Source organism: Strix aluco, chromosome 5 (genome assembly GCF_031877795.1).
Source record: "Strix aluco isolate bStrAlu1 chromosome 5, bStrAlu1.hap1, whole genome shotgun sequence".
NCBI classification, from domain to species: Eukaryota; Metazoa; Chordata; class Aves; order Strigiformes; family Strigidae; genus Strix; species Strix aluco.
The window spans coordinates 69,247,232-69,266,971 of NC_133935.1; positions in this window are offsets into that span (position 1 = coordinate 69,247,232).

The window sequence follows — 19,740 nt, forward strand, 5'->3', positions numbered from 1 at the left end:
ATATGGTAACGAAAACTAACAAGATCATGCTAATTACATCATCCCATGAAGCACTTTACCCCTCCCCATACATGGGATATGTAGGTGTGGATCGACCTAAGGGACAGAGCCAAGGAAAGTGTGTATAAATCAAGGGGTGCGAAGGTGGTGGGGGGCCCGGAGAGTGAAATGAAACGAAGAACCCTCACTGGCAGGATGGATGCAGGAACCCAGACTGGTGATCTCTATTTCTCTATTCTCTCTATCTCCCTCCTTTCTTTTTTCCCTTTTTCCTTCACTACCATTAAGAAATGCAAGACATACTGTATTGCTTGCCACAACTCGTTACATACTTAGCCAATTATTGTGTATCCAATTAGTACATTGTGGGAAGTTAATAGTTTGAACATTGAGACTTGTCTCCCTGTTGTCCACTCCGTTGGGGATTTACAAATCTAAGTCAATTGTTTTCCTCATCTGAGTGGGATATGACACTCCCCCTCCTTCTTCACTGGTGTTGGTGTCTGAAGGGTTTTTTTCTCACACATATCCTCACTCCTCTCTCTCTCAGCATTTTTACTGCTTCTTAAACAGCTTATCACAGATGGGCTACCAACATAACTGATGGGCTCAGATTTGGCCAGTGGTGGGTCCATCTTGGAACTTGCTGAAACTGGCTCTGTCATGGGGGCAGCTTCTGGTGTCTTCTCACAACCTCCCATTTCCAGCACCTTGGTATGGACACTCATTACACCTGAATTTACAACTGAATAAATAATTGGAAAGAGGGGGTAGAAATAAGCAGCTTTCTCTTGCAGAGGAGTGAGTTTATCATAGATTTGTGTTGGCAGAAGGTTTTTTTACATTCATTTGCAAATAACCTGAGAAAAGAGATCAACAGTCAAGTGACAAAGTCTTCAACAGTATGAAGCTATTCAGTGCAGTGAGGACAGGGTTTGACTATGAAAAATTTGAGGAAGTCTGTAAGAATGTGAATGATTATGTAATGAAATGGCAGATGAAATGTAATGTTGATAAATGTAAAATAATCTACATGGGGAAATAAATGAAGGGCACTGAGCTGACCATATTACCTAGGGGATGATCCTGGTTTTATGACAGACAGTTCTAATGCTCAGTAACTGTGGAAAAAAGAAATCAAGTGTCAGAAAGAAATAAAGCAATAGAGAATGAAACAGGAAATTTCATTATGCCACTGTGTTTGTTCATGTTTCTCTTACATTTTGAATACTCTATGCAACTCTAGTCCCTGCACCTCAAAAGGATATAGTAGAATTCAAAAAAGTTCAGGAAAGAGTAAAACATCTGATCAAAAGTGTGTAAATGTTTCCATACAAGTAATGATTTAACAAGGTGGAACTGAACAGGGACCCTTAATGGAAGAAATTAAGTGGTAGGTTATGATAAACATCCACAAAATTATGAATGTCATAGAGAGTATATGCTTGCTCCATTCTTCTTTCTGTAGTGTCCACTTTTTCCCACTGCTAGGGAAAAGATACTGAGTGTGTACTTTTGGTCTGATTTAATACCATCAGCATCATATTCTGTTAATTAATTTCTTGACCAGTGTCAGACATACCTTGATTCGGTCAATATCCCATTCTTGCAATTAGATCAGTGAAGTGCATAAATTCTTCATGATTCTTCCAGAGGAGGGGAAGTAGAGAGGGAGGTGCTGATCTCTTCTCCCTGGTATCCAGTGACAGGAAGTGTGGGAATGGTTTAAAGCTACACCAGGGGAGGTTTAGATGTGACAACAGGAAACATTTCTTTATTGAGAGGGTAGTTAAACACTGGCTTGCTAGAGAGGAGGTTGATGCCTGTCAGTGTTGAGGAGGCATTTGGACAACGCACTTAATAACACGTTTTAACTTTTGGTCAGCCCTAAAGTGGTCAGGCAGTTGGACTAGATGGTCATTGTAGATCCCTTCCAACTGAACTATTCTATTCTATTTTATTCTAAATCTAATTGAAGGATCTTCAGTTAAAAAAACTGTAAAATACTTATCATCTATTTAATTGTCTCATATGTAAAAAATAATGTGGGAAACATTTTATTGTCATTTTGAAAAGCAATGACACTAATTAATTTCAGACCCATCAAGCCCTCACATGATTCTGAGGTCTTACAAAGGACAATGAAGTACAGTGTAGCGACAGTTGAATAGTGAGTGCACTCCCACTCACTTCTCTAGAGAAAAAAATAATACATTTAGACTGTATCAGCTGCATCCCAGTTTAACTTACATGGTCCTAACAGCTAAGAGTAAAACAACTAATGGAATTCACCAAAACAAACCTATTTTTTGCAGCTCCTTGTACTATATGTAACACAGAAACCAGCTTTCCTAGGCTTATTCTGTGTGTTTTAAAGCTGTTTTAATAGCTTGGAAGAATGGGTGAAGAACTATCTCAGTTTGTGACTGCAATCAAAACATAATAGGTAAAGCTGAGAGTAGTGAGACAGTTTCTAATAGTAGATTAGGATACACCTAGAGTAGTCGCCTTGATTTTTTCACTATTCTACACCAAAATCTGTCTCAGTAGGTTGATTTTAACTAAAAAAAGATAAATAAATGATACAAGTATCTTGTTCTTTCAGCCCTTTTCTCACTATAGTCTGAGTATCTTCTGCCTCTTCTAAAATATTAGTGTCTTCTTCAGTATTTGAGTCAGACATAATCATACCCAAAAGACCAACATATCCATCGCTGTTCAGCTGCTGTAGTGTTTTTTCACTCTGCAGGAAGTGAGATTACTTTATCAGCAGGAGGTTTTCTGCAGCATTCATTGAAAACCTGATGTTCTTGAGGAATATTTTATATGATTGTATCAGTGGCAGAGACTACAGAAGAATCAACAAAGGTGAGTGTCAGCAGAGCTAGCAGCATTATACAGAGTTGCAAATGGAAGAACCTGGGTCATACTGAAAGTATTGTCATTCTCAAGGAGTGCTGATGCAGTTGAAGGTTTTAAAGAAATGTTATTTATATTTCACAATTCCTCTTAATTTTTTATTTTTTAATTGTTATTCTGTTAATTTTTCTAGTGTTAAATTATATGCAAGTCATACACAGCAAGGTGGCCTACTTAGCTATATTTTGATTTACATTTTATAAATAAAGGATGTAATCTTCAATATGAAGGGTGTATTGTATTCTATTTTCCAGTCTTATATTTTTTTCTCCCAATAATGCTTATGATGAAGACAAATCCCATCACCTCTTATCAGCCTCACATATATTCCTTACATTAGTCTAGGCATTTTTTTCAGAAAGTTGTTCCTTGATTCTCTGTTAAAAGTAGACCCAGGCAGCTGGGTAAAGATTCCTAAATAATCAGAATAATTTAAATTTTAGCAGGTATATCTTGCTCTAGTTAGATGGAGATTACTAGCAGAGTTAGAGAGATTAAGGCCATCACAGGGTTTCATACACATGGATGTTTAAAAATACTGAAGTTATCAGGTGGAATACTGTTGGGTTTTTTTTAAGTAGTAGAAACAATGCCAATGTTAAACAATATCCATTCTTATTAATGTAAGGAAAACAATCTAATTACAGATTTTAATAGCAAATATATTATAGGTAAATCGATGCTAAATAACCACTATAAAACAAAGTATGTGTCTTTACTGAATCTATATTTTTGTTAGGTTTCAATGATTTTATTTTTCATGACTTAAAATATATTGTCTAAAGAAAGACACACATCTTTTTAGAACATACCCTTAATGGGAAAAGAAAATGTTAAAATGGTTTTCCCTCAGTCATTAACAGACAAAAGTGTTTTCTTGAGTTGTAAAGATACAAACATGATAATGTGAGGAGTGTTCTGACTCTGAAAGACAAAAAGGAGACTAAACTTACTGGACAAAGACCAATTTTTCATTTAAAATTTAAATAATTCTTTCCCCTGAATTCTATCGGAACATCAATACAGATTTCTTAAAAAAAAAAAAGTTTCAATTAATAATAAAAAAATCCTTTCCTAGAGAACATATTTTTTGGAATGTTAGCTTTTATTTAACTGACTTCAAGTTTTTTCCCCTCTAAGCAGAGTCATTTAAAGTGCTGCTTCTGTTACCACAAGGCCTGGATTCCTACTAAATTAGAATAACTCTCATATTTTCACAGTGCTTGACAGAACCTCTGGAATTGTCTTGTTCCTGTTAAGAACCAATCTTAGAGATTAATGAGGCTGGAAAGTAGAGTAAGCAAAGTGACATGTCAAAAAAATCTTATGTATAGACTGCTGATTTGGACCAGTTCTCTTCTGTGGTGCTATGATGGAAACTCTCCATGAAGATTTTAGTTAGGGTGAAGTTGGATAATATGAATGCATTAATTGGCACTATCAAAAGGAACTTCTCAGAATCACTGGCTCTGGAGGATCTCTGAATCTCCATCTGCATGGATCAGACCAGGGAGTTGGCAAAAAGTAGGTACATTTCTGGCTAGGAAGGCTTTTTCTGGTTAATCAGCTGACTTGTCTCAATGAGTGCCATAGTCATCGTAGAGAAAGGGACAAACACGCAGGACTGGGAAGTAAGATTGCTATTTTTGGGAGCAGTGAACTTTCAGATCTTCTCAACTATATTGTGGAACAGCATCTTTAGGGTTTGTATTTAAAAGGAAAGTAACTTTTGCAACAGACTAAATAATCTTTTTATTTTTTATTCCAAGATTTCAACAGTCATGATCTCTAAATAAGCACTGAAAATATTTACAGTAAGTATATTTTATCTCTGAGTCTCTTATGTATATTATTGTTCAAATATTCACCAAATTAACTCTCTAATAAAAAGTGTTATAACAATCTATCAGACATTTGGTCAATATTAATTCTAAATTCATGAGATAAAATTTCTTTTATGTGATCACCAATAGGGAAAAAAAAGGAAAATTTATTTTCATCAGAGTTCTATGAATCATTAAGAGATAGCTCGTCTTATTACAGTTTGTTATTAATGTCCAGATTCCATTTAATTTCACTTTTAACTGACTGTGGCAATTAGATGATTGATTTAATCTGGCAGCCTTTGATGGATTACATTGTTGTGAGTTGGTATTGATACAGAATATCAGTAGTGCATGAGCAAAGTTTATGGATGTCAGTGAGAGAAAAAACAGATTCAAAAATCTCCATACAAGGCACACAAAACACACAGGATATAAATTCTTTTTATTTTCCTCTTCCAGTAAGGTTTTTCTCCCCCCAGATTCTGTGTGCCTCATTTTGCAGTTCATCAACTTTTTGATTAGGCAAAGTGATAATTTTGTAAATGTGACTTTTAACTATAAAACAAAACTTATGGACAAAACAACTCCTGAAAAAGTATTATTTATTTTCTTCAGAGGGAGGATGTGAGTTATAGTCACATGTTAGGATTTACCTGTGCATGACTACTAATATTTAGTAATCCTAAAAAACAAAGTTCACCAAGGGAAATATTTCTATGCAGAGACAGGAGGGGGGGAAAGCCCCATGAAAAACATGCAAAACCTCTTAAAAAAAAAAACAAAGCTCTTCTTACTTTTAGGTAATACTTTGATATAATCACAGAACACAGGGATTGGCAGAGGGGAAGAAAGTCCTCAGAAGAATTTGCAGAGATCTTTCACTAAAGGTGTGTTGGGAAAGAAATATATTTTCTGAAGTGGTAAGTCTTTGAAAAAGAAAAATACTGGTATAAAACATTTGTAATTAACTTTAGAAGGAATTTGGGACAAAGAATGTAAATGTTCAAACTGTGATTTAAAAAAAAAGTTTCACAGTATATAGCGTCTTACAGTGAAGCACCTTCTTGTTCATGTCAACAGGAAACAAGTCACTGACTTGTAAACAAGACTAAGATAACCTGTACTGAGGGTTATTTCACTGGGCACTAAGGACTGGTGAAATTTTCCTGTGATAACCAGACTAGAATTTAGAACTCCTTTTCCTGGGAGCAGATTCTGCCATAAAGGCCACTAGAGAAAATTCTGGATCTGCATTTGTCTCAGAGTAGATACTTCTGGCTAACACTAAAAAAATTAATTCTTTTGGCCGTAAAGTTAGGACTTATTCTGGAAGCACTAAACATACAAAGCTCATGTAGTCTCCATTATTTAATTAAACAAAGAAGATAATTGCACTTTCAGAAATATAACTGAAAATATCAAAATCAATAATGTGTGCCACAAAACCAGTATGACTGCAACAGACTTCAAAATCTAATTCCTAATTATATATATAGACTGACTGTTCAGTCAGTTTTGCTTGTATCTCAATATCTCATTCTGAGATATTTTGTCCCTCAAAATGGGGCCACTTTTTTTGACAGAACTGTTGTTAGTTTTCTTTCAATTCAATTAAGCTAAGAAGCTAGTTTTGCTAAAGGGAAGATGCCTGTCAGAGCTCATAGTAAGAAACATCACTTTTGAAAATGCAGTGAGAGATACTTGCTAATTCTTTTGCTTTCATTAAAATGAAGACACCGAGATCTGCTAAAAGCCTGACTGTTTAGCCACAGTCCTTGACGGACTGAGTACAAAGCTCTTACTTTGAAAGAAAATTAATACCAACTTAATATATGGAATGTTTCCAGGATCAGTCTAAACTGTAGGACCATTTTTGTGTGTGTGCAATTATAGACAAAATTATCCTCAGGGCTGTTCTATTAATTATATATACTAAATGTGTATATGCATGTTGTATATATTAAATAGTCATAGCAACCACATATTTGAGTAATTGGATAAATAGCATAGACTATAGACTCCAAGAGTTCATCTCCATATGACACAAGATTCTGTTTAATTAAAAAAAATCTATAAAAATACTTTCTTATTTAATTCTTGTTCATTTAATGGATTTAGTTATTCACCAGGAATACTGCTGATTTAAAATACATAACATTTGGTGGGTGTAGCCTGTACCTTTGAGAAACTATGATATGACACATTTCCAGAGGTTGACTGAAAGGTCGCTGACTGTCCTGTTAAGCAGTTTGAAGTCACCTAGGTAGTATTAAAGACCTCTGATTCTAGTAAAATTTAAAATCTTTCAAAATCCTGATCAACTTCTGTCCAACCTGGCAAGTGCTTTGAGGATCATAAATGCTTATGGTTTGTTTGGTTTCTTTACTAAAATTCATTGTTTTGCTATGTTTTATGCATGCACTATTGAATGGTTAGTCCACAGAGAAACGAACTAATATACCAAACTCAAGTGGAAAACATCTTTTATTTTGTTCTAGGTATGTCTGTTTGATAGAATTAATTTAACATTTTCACTACACACACTAAGACTGTGTAACACTTCATAAAAATATGTGAATAAAAAATATATATACTGTATTCTTTTAATTGTATATTTTGTATTCTCATGGTGTACAGAAGATGATTTTTAACATGGGTGTGTTAGTTTGGAAATTCACATATCACTTTAGTTATACAAGCATGTAGTTATTAAATGGTGGATTACTGCCTTCAGAGATGAGTAATCTCTGCTGCTGCTAACATCCTCTGAATACAGACAGGTATAAGGACTGCAAGGCAGAAAAGTTATTCGAGATGTTTGGCTACCAACTAATCTCTCTCTAAAATAGGATGATTTAAAGAAGATGAATAATCATACTGTACTTTGTACATTGACAATCAAATCCCAATGTAGGAAAAGCTCATACAAATAGCAGATTACACTGTGTAGTAACATGTAGGGATTGCCACCTCACAGGATATGGACATTGCAAACAGACTTCTGGTATTTTTATTTTGTTTTTCAAAATTATTTGTTGATCTTTCCTTAATCTTAGAATCTCACTCAAGGTTCTATTAAGAGAAGTTAATTAGTACCTGCTACACTGCATGGCTGATAGTTAGAATACATTATTCAAAGCTCATTATATACAGAAACTTGAAAGAAACAGCTCTTCCTTTCTTCATATCTGAAAAAAAAAAAAAAAAGAATATGTTTGGTTAAAAACTCATAATTTAGAAAATAAGTTTCTTCTGCCACTTCAGATACATTTTTACACTATGATCTAACTACAGAGTATTGCAAAACATAGACCCAAATATGAGCTTCATATGTGTATGCGTAATTGTTTATTTATTGCCAGAAATTATTTGTGAATTTTCAGAGGTATGTGATAAAAGCAATTGCGTATTTCAAGGTGACTCACAAGGGACGGCTGGGACACAATATTTTGCAGTTTATCATGACACTAATGAAAATCTGAAGCCAGAAGATGGTGGCTACTCATTACTCTTGTGTTTCTAAACCGTTTTACCTAGGTGAGAGTTGAGGCCTAGGTGGGTGAGATATTACGTATTCTAAACAGCTATCCTGACCATGTTAATTTCTTTTTCATAGTATATATACCAAATTAAAACAAATAGGTAAGTCAGGTAGCTTTTGAAACATGTAATGTAAAAAATGAAGAGTCAGTACTTCTCAAACAAAGAATATAACTTACTAGAAATTTCAATCTTTTGTGTTACTTTTGAAAGATTTCTTGCTAATATTGTCACAAGTAAAACAAAGCCATACTATTTTTCAGTTTGGGATTTCTAATTGCTTTACCATCCATTCAAAATATCCACAGCTTGATACAGTTCTAGTTTGTTAAGGACCTTGAAGTGTAATGTCTCTCTTCCTCTCCTCTTTTAAAAGATCAAATTTGTTCTCAAAAAGCAGCTGGTGAATTATCAATAATTTTCTTCATGTGCTCAAAAGTGATTGAATCAACATAATCAGATGCTACAAATGAACAGGTGCTGGAAATATGGCTTCAGATATCTGAGAAAAAGATCAAAGCAGGCTGAATAAGCTCAGTTACAAAAAGGAACCTTTCTGTCATTCCTTCTGTTTTAAAATACTGGGACATTCTGAAAATTGTCTTATTCAAAACATCAAGAATTTGTTACCCTGAATTAAGCTCTTTATAAATCTCCCTGTAACATACAGTATTCACAGAGAAGACTGGTGGTTTTACCCCAGTATCCATAGTTTTGAGAAACAGTGCTGAGAGAAAATTCAGGGTATGTGATTTATGAAGGCACTTTTTGAGTCATTTATTGTATCTATATGCTTTTGTTTGTTTTAAAACAAGCCTAGTATTACTATGACTTTTTAAATATTTTTACAAGGGTTTGCAAAGCTCTTTGGAGCTTCTTATTTCCTCTTATTTTTTTACTCTGAGGTTACAAGATAACAACACTTGGTTTCCCCTCTTCCTTAAGAGCAAAGTTCAGTGTTCCTCTGCAAATCCCACTTCACTGATCTGAGCAGCAGCTGTTGGAGTATGAGATTTTTAGCGAGAGTTATCACACCAGTACAGACTATGACTGTTAAACTGACCTTTTTGTCAACAGTATTAAGAATTTTACATAATACATTTACAAAGCACCTAAGACTTAAAGAAAACAGTGAAGGCAAAATGTGTTTATCTTACTCTATGAGCAAAGCTGTATCTTTATAAACTTTCACAGTTGAGGCAATGTGACTAATAAGACATAAACAGATGCTATACACATGCTCTCTGGGATAAACATTGAAACATTTCTGTGCTTATGGTGATAGTTATCCTGGATGCACCAGTAAAAAGACTTTTTCAACTAGTGTGTGAAGCCAGCTGATATGTGACAGGTATTATCATCTATTATTTTTGATTGGACACAGTGGAGATATATATATGATAAATATATTTAATTCTACTCCTTCCATTGCTTCAGCATAAATTTGTATAAATTAAGTACTGACTTCTGTTGTATTTTCTGTGACCCAACAATCAAATTCGTGATTTATTTTTCTTTCTCTATGTACTTTCCCATTTAAATTCCATAACTTCTTATCCTGTCCTAAATCCAGGTTCATATGGAGATGAGTCATATATATTCACCACAAAACTACTCCAACCTTCCATAAAGAGCATCTGTGTAAAAACCTAGTCTTTTTCTGAAACCTGAATTTAATGGTGCTGAATTTAACAGCGCAGAAACAAAATGACCTGACTTAGTCACAGCAACAGTTAAGAAATTCATGTTTCTACGTGAACAAGTTACTTTTAAGATTCTGTGCTATACACAAAACAGCACAATGCCATTGACTTGATACAGGAACCTGATAACTCAGGTTAGGATATGTATATGACAGAGTGTTTTTCTCTTAAATATTTCTTTGGACACCTACTCCTGTCTCTCCAGCTGATTTTGGTATTGCTGAGAAATAGTTTGTGGTTTTCTGTGTTCAAGATTCATGTACAAAGAGTCAAACATTCAGCTTCTTAATTTCAAGAAACTTTTCTGTCTGGAAAAATACTACCTCAGTGACCAGTCTGAGCATGAGTAACCCACAGCAGTGTGACCAGCAGTACACCTGGTTTACAGGTACTGTCTCAATACTCAGTGTGATGAGGTATAGACTCCAAGAGAGTTGTGGGGTTTATGTTCCATTGTGAGAGCTGTGTAATTCTTATAGGCTGCAACATATTTAGGGGTAGAGTGAGGTTCATAATCTTATTTTATTCTTTAAAGTCTGTTATGCTCTGGGTTTTGTGAAAAAACAGAACTTGCTTTCAGTTTTGTGTCATTTACTGAATTGATTCTAGACAGGGCTTTATTACACCTTAGGTGTTTGGCCTTGATGGCTTGTATTTTTTGAGGCTATTCTGTAAACAGAAATATGAGACTTCCAAGAAATTTGAAAATGCAAGCATTTTTATCTTCCTTAAGAGAAACTATGATATTGATATTTATCAGAAAAAGAAGAAAAAACTGTCATTACTTTATATAAAAAAGTTGGGTTTTTTCTTATAAAAAGTACTTTCTTTGTCCTGTTTTGCATTTTCAATATTGTATTATAGGTCCAAAATATTTCCTATTAGTTTCCTAATGTCCTATTGGTCAATTTGAGATATTTGTCTAAACTATCATCAAGGAAGTACATACAATTTTCTGAACGAATCCCTGAAACCGTGTTGTACATAATGCAGAAAAGCACAGTCATTTTCTCCTGTCTTCTCCCTGCCATTGAGGGAGAGTGTGATTTATAATACCTTCCAATCTTGAATAGGCTAGTAAGTCAAAATGTTCATGTTTGGAAGAAAAGTATTCTTTTTTTTTTTTTTTTCTTTCTCCTCAGAGGCATACAGATTTATTTCCAGTGTTCCCTCACCATAACATCTGCAAATCCCATGCTATCAACAGGATGCTCCAGTCCTTTGTTCCAGAACCACATATTCCAGAAACAGTCTGCCTGTGTACTAATTAGCTCTATATAGGGTATGAGGTCCTAGAACAGAAGGGACAGACATCAAACATAACTGCTATGTAATCCCATGTTCTTTCACTATGAGCAGTCTCCAGAAGAAGCTCCTTCTTTACATGGTCCAAAGCACATATGTAAATTTGTCATAAGAAAGCATACATGAACACAGAAGAATGTATAAAAGTTTGCAATGACAAAAAGAGTATCTGTATTGTCCAGCATGCTGCCTTCAGTGCAGCTATTAGTGGATATGGAGTTATGAATGAGTAAAGCATACAGTGATACTTTCCCAGAATATTTTCCAAGACTCCAGCAGTTTATGACGCGGTGTACATACCTCAGCTAGAGTTGATGACTTTGCTTTCTAGAAGTCTTTGATGGATTTTGTTCTATCAATATGTTCAGCTGTTTCTGAACTTCTACAAACTTTAAACATTTGTCTTTTGACAAATAATTATTATTTTTTCATAAATTGTGTGAAGAAGAAATAGTTCCTTTATATCTCCTCTGCCCTCAAAGTTTTGTTCTGTCTTGAGACCTGATATAAAGTTGCTGCACTGTGTGGTTAAAATGCATTCAGTCAGAGTTGTTCAGAAGAACTGAGAGTCCATTGAAGGGTTTAGTTCAAGAGAAACAAAATTTAAAAATACATAGAAATTATGGCTGTTTATTGCATGTTTCATGTGTTAAGAATTCCTTAAATTTCAAGGATGGATAAATGCCAAACAAGAGACTCATATGGTAATACAGTCTAAATTAATTTAAATATCTCAACTTTTCTTTAGTTAACTGATATAATTCAGGATAATATCAGTATATCCAAAATTATTTCAAAACATACTGTGAATTTGAATTAATTCCTTTCACAGAAGGATGAAGCCAAACTACTTTGAATATATACAATCAAACTGGAGTTAGTTCAGTCATCCATATGGAAATCACAGTGAAAAGCATCCATATTATTAAACACTGGAATCATCCCAGTTGTAGTCACCCACTTATTTAAAAAAAAAAAAACAATCCACCCACAACACACAAAAAAACCCCAAAGCAGACACAGAAACAAACAAACAACAAAAAAATCGAAACAGGAAGGGGGAACTCCTGTTACAGTAACTAGTGTATGAGAGAAGCTGAGCTTTCCTCTACATTTAACAGAAAGAGATAGGGGAATAGTTTCTCTATCTCCATTTTTATCCCCTTCCACATCTCCTAGCTCATCCCACCCTGTATTATTTATCATCTACGCTTTGTGTATATCTATTTCTATATTTTTCACATGAAAAGAAGTCCTTCTTTTTTTCAAAAACTTTGTTTCTAATGCCTGGAAACACATCACCTCCAAGAATAACTTATAAATGACAAATATTAAATGTTGGGCTCCATAACATCTCCAAAATAACACTTTGTGGAAGGTCATCTTGTAAAATCAATCTCAGTGATTTGGTACAGTTGTCAGTATGGAGGAATTCTGAAGATATGAAATACCACCAGGAGCTGTCAAGGATTTCAGTCAACTTTATTATTTCTTTTTTTGTTCATTCATTATTGATGCATGAAGAATAACGGCCACAAATAAAAAGGGATATGAGCTACTGACTCCAAAGAAAACCCCTCTTAAATTCATCCAGTTCTCCTGAATATGTCTGTGCCAGGTTTTATAACACCCTAAGGGAACTCTTCAGTATTTGCTTCAGCCATCTGAGTCATATTTTGCTTTAATATTTATATTATTTACTTTCCTACAAGAGTACACAGTGTGTCATACTTCAAAGATAGACAGGATACAGAAAGTCTCCTAAAGATGAAAGCTAGGATAAAAGTAGTCCAAAATCACCTCTTTCCATAAATATACACAGTGTACTATTTCCAATACCATATACATTTTCAGTCTTAATTAATTTCTTATTTCTCCCTCGGGTCACCCCTGATCCCATTCTTAATATCTGACCTCCCTGACAGCTCATCTCCTAATGGTGGAGCTGTTGTGAGCAGATATAAAGAAAGTGGTTTCCCTGGAAACAGAAACTATGATATAGTATGTAAAAGATTTCTAAACACTTCTGTTCCCAGTTACTTCCAGCCAGCAGTTTTCATATCTTTTCAGAAATTAGAAGAGCTGACACTTTTTTCTGATTACTAGTAGCACTCTTAAAAATGTTAAAGTACAGCTATTCTTTCTCCCGATCCCACAAGTTGTTTATCACTTCTATTGCTATATGAAGCATGCTTTAGTTTATGTCAACACACCTTGCAAGTATACAAAAGATGTTAGCACATGTTCAAGGTGAGCATTTTCTTAATTTTCATTAAGACTGCCACTATAGACCAAAGCATCTACTTAGACTTGAACAATATAAGTGCACTAAAAGGAACTTCTAGAGAGTATAGTTTACATCCTCCATTACTGTTATTTCACTCACTCTTTGATTCAGAAAGGTAAAACTGAGAAAGCTTGTGAGTTGAAATAGACAGTTTAATAGGTAAAGCAAAAGCCACACACAAGCAAAGCAAACCAAGGAATTCATTCACCACTTCCCATTGGCAGGCAGGTGTTCAGCCATCTCCAGGAAAGCAGGGCTCCATCACACGCAACAGCTACTTGGGAAGACAAATGCCATAACTCCGAATGTTCCCCTCTTCCTTCTTCCCCCAGCTTTATATGCTGAGCATGACATCATATGGTGTGGGATATCACTTTAGTCAGTTGAGGTCAGCTGTCCCAGCTGTGTCCCCTCACAACTTCCTGTGCACTCCCATCCTGCTTGCTGGTGGGATGGTGTGAGAAACAGAAAAGGCCTTGACTGTGTAAGTACTGCTCAGCAATAAGGAAAACATCCCTGAATTATCAACAGTGTTTCCAGCACAAATACAAAACATAGCCCCATACTAACTACTGTGGAGGAATTTAACTCCATCCCAGCATGGCAGATGCATCCCACCTGACAACGCTAGAACCTTCCTTAGTTTCTAGGGGTCAGGCCACCTCATCAGCAGGGTGAAGTTGTATAATGACTATGGTCAGAAGATAGGCCCCCCAAAAATGAAATACTTCAGTCAAAAGAAACTTCTAGACTCTTAACCATATGCGACCACAGATCAGATTTGACTAGGATACAAATGTAGTCCTGCTGGAGGACGTTTTGAGCCAATTCTCCTTGGAGCAGCAGGTCTGTAGTTGGGGACTCTCCCCCTGGGTTGGGACACTGACTATGGAAACTCCTGGAGGTTGAGAGCCCTCATCTTTTAGGTGAGTGATTTGCACATTTTGAGTCATCATTTCTGAAGCTTAAGAATTCTTAAGTCAGTTGTCTAGCATTAACTTCCCCTTACATTGTGAACCTCTGGTTTGCTAATATTGTTGGAGTTCTAAACAATTTTGATTGAAGTATACATTTTGTTGTATTTAACACCTAATTTGATTGTGTGAGCCTCCATGACATTAAATTGTAGTTGGCAGAATGATGTCAGTACAGGAATTATTACTGAGGCATGGCTGTAGCCCTTCTCCCCTGGGTATAAAATGGGAGAAGGAGAAGTGGTCTGACCCAGCAGTTTTTGTGGAGAGAATAGAATGATGCCACAGAAATAGTTGAGATGGCAAAGACAAAGGAACTATGTGTGCTATTCTAGACACCTGCTTGATTCAAGTACAAAAACAAAATAATGATTCTGACAGATTGGCAAAAGATAATTTAAAGAAATAATTGGAAATAGACTGTTTAAAAGCAGAACTGTAAAGGTAAAAAGTGGACCTGTCTACTAGAACCAAAAATTGAAATTATGCTAGCACAAGCAAAAAATCCCCCCAGTACTGTCCAAATCTGAAAGTTAATCACAGGCACAGATCCCAAGGAGTGAGATGGGGACATCTGGGGAGACCCTGATGAGAATGGCTCTGAAGAAGTAGAGGAATTAAAGGAAAGGGACGTGTGACCTCTTATTATAATGGAAAGGCACACAGGTCCGCAAGGTGGGAACCCCTGATCCACTATCCACACAACCTCTTGGATAAGACCTAAGCTCAGTGAATTACAAGATAAGTTTTCACACAAGCTGGGCAAAATAGAGACTGAGCATTTGTGGAGAGTTTCTTTAACAACGATGGCATCAGATACTATTAAGTGATGATGAAGCAAGGGGTTTCTGGGGACCAGGAGTGTTTCTCAGTGATGGTCTGACAGGATATCAGCTGATAATGTCTTGAGTAGCTTATTGGTCCAGGAGCGTGGACCCAAAGGAGAGAGGATAACCTTTTACTATTTGGGTAAAGGGGTTGTTGGAGGTAACAGAGGGAGTGAAAAAATCTGTGTGTGTTCAGGTGAGGTATGAAAGGGGGCAGCAAGGGATACTGATAGCTGCACCAGCAGACCCCTGTCACCTCAGACCTCTTATTAGAGGACTACTAGATACTTTAAAGATACATGTTCAGTCCTTCAGAGAAAGGGTTCAGAGGACCATCAAATGCAATCAGCATGACCCTCAGAATGCCCTTTCACATGTATTAACCTGGGAGGAAGTGTTACATCATATAGTTGCTTACAGGTATGAGATAGGATGAACTGATCTGGACAGCGGCATGTATGGTAATAGAAAGGTCTGGCAAGGCAGCTGAAGGCCCCCCACATGGCCTCCTTGCTGGGAGTCTGAACCTCCTTGAGGTAGATCAGGTTGGACCTATGTCCCAGGAAGGAACGACCCCTGACAAAAAGCATTAACACTAGGGGCACCCTGAACGATGTTTCACAGGCAATCCACCGACTACAGCTGGAAGCTGGTGGAATTGATAGAGGGGAAAACTAAGGACCAAAAGAAAAGCTGGCAACCATACCCTCTCAGGAAGGGAAGCTTAACCCTTTTGTGACACTGTAAGAGGAACTGAAAGGGTTAAAAAACTAGAAGTCGTGGTTTGGGGTTCAGGCCACGCACTCTGCATGGTACATTCCTGCGAATGGTCAAGGAACCTTATATACTTAAATCTGTGGATCTGAGATGAATAAATTTAGAGTTCTTAATTGATAAAGAGACCCAAATCAGCTTTCTAAAAGACAACAAGTTAGGAATTAAACCATGGAGAAAGACTATAAACATAACTGGTATGACTAGTGCAGCAGAAAAATGTCCTGTAGCTTGAACTCAACATTGGTTACCTGGGGGAAAAAGGATGATGGCCGTGGAAGTGGCTTTGCACCCTTATAAGGGAAATATATTGAGTTTTGATTTGCTGGCAGGTGGCAACCTGATGGCAGGGTGTGGAGTTTCAGAGGGAGAGGGACAAAAGCTACCCCTGTGAGTACTTTGCAGGTTTCTCCTGCGTTACTGTAATCTAGAGTAACCCATGTCTCTTCATATGCGCTGCCAACCACTGCTGAACAGTACTCAGAGTTGGAGAAGAGATGCCTCTCACTTACCATGGCAGTTAAGGAAGCAGAGAGGTTATCTACTTAGCAAGATATAGTGCAAGACCCTTTCACTCTTCTAAACTTGATCCTTAAGGGGTCACCTCCTCTGAGGGATTAGCCCAGAAAGCCATGGTATAGAAGTGATATACCTACTTAGGGGGAGTCAGTCACTTACTGCAAATAAGAGAGAGCCCAATCAAAATCTCTAAGCTCAAACCACCTGTGAACTCAGATCCACTTTTGTTAGGCCAACCCTATAAACCTTCCCTGATCACAGAGGTGCCCGAACTGACCACAGGTTCGGATACATGGCTGTGGTTCATTGTTGTATCTGCCTGCTGAGTGGGATCAAGGTGGCAATATAAATCAGCAGCATTGGAAATCAGTGCCAGAAAAACAACTACAGAGGAGGGAGAAGGTAGCACACAAGTGGCGGAATTGAGTGCCCTCCCACTAGCAGCAGAGAATGGTGCCACCATTACAGAATCACAGAATCATCTAGGTTGGAAAAGACCTTGAAGATCATCACCAACCCAATCATTAACCTAACACTGACAGTTCCCAGGTACACTATATCCCTAAGTGCTATATCAACGCAACTTTTAAACACCTCCAGGGATGGGGACTCCACCACTGCCCTGGGCAGTCCATTCCAACACCTAACAACCCATTCTGTAAAGAAATACTTCCTAATATCTAGTCTAAACCTTCCCTGGCACAACTCGAGGCTATTTCCTCTTGTTCTATCGCTTGTTATGTGGTTAAAGAGACTCATCCCCACCTCTCTGCAACCTCCTTTCAGGTAGTTGTAGAGGATGATGAGGTCTCCCCTCAGCCTCCTGTTCTCCAGACTAAACAACCCCAGTTCCCTCAGCCGCTCCTCATAAGACCTGTGCTCCAGACCCTTCACCAGCTTCGTTGCCCTTCTTTGGACATGCTTGAGTAATTCAATGTCCTTTTTGTAGTGAGGGGCCCAAAACTGAACACAGTAATCAAGGTGCAGCCTCACCAGTGCCGAGTACAGGGGTAAGATCACTTCCCTGTCCCTGCTGGCCACGCTATTTCTGATGCAAGCCAGGATATCATTGGCCTTCCTGGCCACCTGGGCACACAGCTGGCTCATGTTCAGCCAGCTGTCAATCAACACCCCCAGGTCCCTCTCTGACTGGCAGCTCTCCAGCCACTCCTCCCCAAGCCTGTAGCGCTGCTGGGGGTTGTTGTGGCCGAAGTGCAGCACCCGGCATTTGGCCTTATTGAAGCTCATACAGTTGGCCTTGGACCATCGCTCCAGCCTGTCCAGGTCTCTCTGCAGAGCCTCCCTACCCTCGAGCAGATCAACACTCCCACCCAACTTGGTGTCGTCTGCAAACTTACTGAGGGTGCACTCGATCCCCTCATCTAGATCATCAATAAAGATGTTAAACAGGAGTGGCCCCAAAACTGAGCCCTGGGGGACACCACTTGTGGCCAGCCACCAACAGGATTTAACTCCATTCACCACAATTCTTTGGGCCCGGCCATCCAGCCAATTTTTTACCCAGCGAAGCATGCGATCATCCAAGCCATGGGCAGCCAGTTTCATCAGGAGAATGCTGTGGGAAACAGTGTCAAAGGCCTTACTGAAGTCAAGGTAAACTACATCCACAGCCTTTCCCTCATCCAATAAGCAGGTTGGCCTGTTGTAGAAGGAGATCAGGTTTGTCAAGCAGGACCTGCCTTTCATAAACCCATGCTGCCTGGGCCTGATCATCTGGTTGTCCCACATGTGTTGTGTGATGGTACTCAGGATGATCTGCTCCATCAGTTTCACGGGCACCAAAGTCAAGCTGACAGACTTGTAATTTCCCAGATCATCCTTCTGACCCTTCTTATACATGGGCATCACATTGGCCAATTTCCAATCTGTCAGGACCTCCCCGGTCATCCAGGACTTCTGGTAAATGATGGAAAGTGGCTTGGTGAGCACCCCAGCCAGCTCCTTCAGCACCCTCAGATGTATTCCATCCGGTCCCATAGACTCGTATGTGTTTATGTGATGCAGTAGGTCACTGACTATCTCCTCCTGGAATGTGGGGAAGTCGTTCTCCCAGTCTCTGTCTTCTGGCTGAGGAGGCTGGATTCCCTCAGTACAACTAGTCTTGCTATTAAAGACTGAGGCAAAGAAGGCATTAAGTACCTCAGCCTTTTCCTCATTACTTGTTACCATGTTTCCTCCTGAATCTAGCAGGGGATGGATACTCTCCCTGGTCATTCTTTTGTTGTTGACATACTTGTAGAAAAATTTCTTGTTATGCTTGATTGCTGGATAATCCTTGGTTATTTACACTGATTCCTATGCAGCCTACAAGGGTGCCTCAGAGTGGATATGCCAATGGGCCATAGAAAAGTCTGAAGAATTGGGGACTGGCAACCATTATTAGAAATAGGCTGATCATGACCATTAAAGTTGGTATGGGTAAAGGCACATGCAAGAAATGGGACCCCTGAAATGAAATTGAATCAACAGGCAGATCACCTAGACCAAATTAAGGTAGATGATAGTGAAAAGTAAGATTGGGGGCAGCTGCCTGAGTGGTTGCACATTAAAAGAGGTCACTCAGGGAAAACAGACCTCTATTATGAGTGTTGGTCCCAAGGATGGCCAATGTCCATGAAAATATGTGAAGAAGTTCTTACAGCTTGTCTACAGTGTCAGATGAGGCCTAAGGCCAACCACCCAAATCAAGCCCCGGCCCAGAATATCAGGAAAGGCAAGGCTTTTTGGAGCATGTGTCGAATTGATTATATTGGTCCTTTGAAGCCATCCCATGGGAAGAGATACATTTTGGAGGAGTAGAGGTGGTGTCAGGACTGACTATGGCGACAGCTATTAGTACAGCCACTGGAGATCAGACGGTTCAAGCTCTGCAAAAAATGGTTTAGTGTTTTACCCATTCCTGAATGTATTCAATGGATTGCCACAGCAGTGAAAGACTGGGCATGAGAGGATGGCATCAAATGGGTATTTCATACACCATATTGTCCTCAGGCAAATAGCATAGCTGAACAAATCAATGGTTTGATTAAAGAACATGCTGACATC